We start from the raw sequence: 2,370 nt of genomic DNA, 5'->3' as shown, positions 1-2,370 counted from the left end.
CCGGCTGCACACCATAAGTTTAGTAGTAAGTCAGAGCATGAGCACGCACAGGAGAATGCTGAGGGGGTAGACGCTGACCCAGGCATACTCCAGGGAGGCAGGGACTCCCGGGAGACTTTAATGCAAGGAACCTTCAGCTAGCCCACCACAGATGGGCTTCAACACACACCTGGGCTGCAAGCTCCATACTCGATATCTAAGAGCTAAATGACCCTGGATAGTAATATTAACTAAGGACCTTGTCAATAAAGCTCAGTATCAAACAACTCACTCATAACATCATAGGTTCCCGTTCACCTGCAGAAGTAAGGAATCACCCTGAGACATTGTTACATATCAAGGTTTAATGAGATTACAAAAGTAACTTCAGAAACCCCCCAGAAAAGTTGTTGCACATCACACCAAGTCTTAAATGAACTAATATGGGGCAACATAAAAGCACCAGTGAGAAACCCATGGTATGCCTAATGTGCCTTAAATTTACACTTACAGGTGCTACGTCTAGGTGCTGTCCCCTCGTTGGCACTGGCATCTGAGACAGCCTGCTCACTGTGCTGTCATGTCGGCCTCGATGACCTTGGCAGACGTCCTCTGGCCCGTGGAGCCTTTGATGGCCCCACCTGGGAAGGAGTGGCCATTTCTACAGCTGGCTTCTCGCTGCAGCCTCATCAGGTGCCACAGTCACTGGCAGAGGGGTGGAGGAGCTGCTGCCCTCACCTGGAGCACCCTGAGAGGAGCCCGCAGAGACGACAGGCAGCTGCTGTGCCAACGTGAGGTCACGTGCTCAACATAGATGGATGGACACCGAGCTGGGATACTTGGTACCCAAACAATCTCCCACACTGGCACTGGCCAGCTGAGGTCAATGCCGCTGTGAGGGCTTGCAGATCTGAGCGCAACCCCAAGAGGCCCTGATTGTTCTCCTGGAGGAACGTCTCCACGAGAGTCACCACTCTCTCCAAGGAGGAAGCATGACACTCAGCCATGAGGCTCATTGCATTGGTGTTGCTTCGCGTGGACCCCTCCAGCACGGGCACCACGCAACGCAGAGCCTCATGTATCTCCGCCAGATCCTCCCACATACCCTGCTGCACTTCCAGAATTTGCTGCCTCACAGACGACTCCAGAGGCAAATCATCAGCCACCGATCGAGCATGTACCTGGTCCCCAGCAGCTCTCCCACTGCCGGCGTCCTGGGCACTCTCTGTCTCTGCCCGCACCTCAAGTAAGTGTGAAGTGCCCTCACCACTGTGCCCCGGGACACTAGCCAAAGATCTAATTCCCACCGAGGTGCTAGTATCTGCACTGGTGCCTGCCTGGCAGAGATGGTGCAATGCTGGTGCATCGATTTGTTTTGCGCCCTCAGGTGTGAGAGGTGGCCCCTTTGCCTCCTATTCCCAGCATGCTCCACTGATGCTGAAAGGAAGAACAAGGACATTTGATTCGTTAAAGTGGAGACAATGTCATTGTGCATTCCTGTCCCCCGGATCATTACGCGCTCATCCTTCTATAATCAATGGTCAACCCATGTTGCAAATTTCAATGACTGATCATTCAGCAGCTTACAAGCAGCAGGCCATGGCTTCTGGAGCACACATGGTGACCTCAATGCTCGGCAAACATACCTCCCTGTGGTATCCCAGCCTCACCGCCACCGGTGGACCTGGGCACATGGAGCCTCTCCAGGTCCATGGCCTGCTGTTCAAAAGGAGTCAAGATGGCCAATTGGGCCTGGCATCCGCCAGTCCACATCTGCTCAGCGGAACTGTGTGCAACCTTCTCCTGAAAAGGAGAGAGCAGATTTGATTAGTCCAGCCTGCACCTGAATTCCCATCGCATCCCTGCCAACCCAGCCAGAGTGGGACATTGCAGGTCTCCAGTTCTTCATCACCCCACAGCTGCAGCACACTCACCCAAAGAAGCCAGGGCTGAGCAACTCGGCCCTCCCATGCCTCCCCCCACTATTGCCCAAATGCTGCCTCCACCGCATGTGGCACCACAAGGTGTAGCCTTGTTAAGCAAGGAGGCACAAGCATGTGGAATGCGAAGGTGAGCAGGTGGGTTGGTGCCCCACCAACTCGAAGCTCCGCTCCCAGCACATTAGCACCCTGACCTTGACATGCTTCCCAGTTCCAGCACTCTGTCTAGGTGCAGATCCTTGACTTTCACCCCCATTCTATACTTTAGGTGTCAGTGTCACACATGCTGCAGGTGCAGAACCCATTTTATCTCAACCCTCTCAGGGTGAACTTGGCATAGGCAATATCTGCTGACACACCGAGCGAGGGATACATGCCATGAAAGATTCAATGCTTTAACTATACCCAGAATTGCAGGGTTTTTGTGGGGTGGAGGGTGTTGGGGGCAAAA

This window comes from Carcharodon carcharias, chromosome 1, assembly GCF_017639515.1.
Source record: "Carcharodon carcharias isolate sCarCar2 chromosome 1, sCarCar2.pri, whole genome shotgun sequence".
In the NCBI taxonomy this organism is placed as follows: Eukaryota; Metazoa; Chordata; class Chondrichthyes; order Lamniformes; family Lamnidae; genus Carcharodon; species Carcharodon carcharias.
This window is presented reverse-complemented; position numbering follows the sequence as displayed.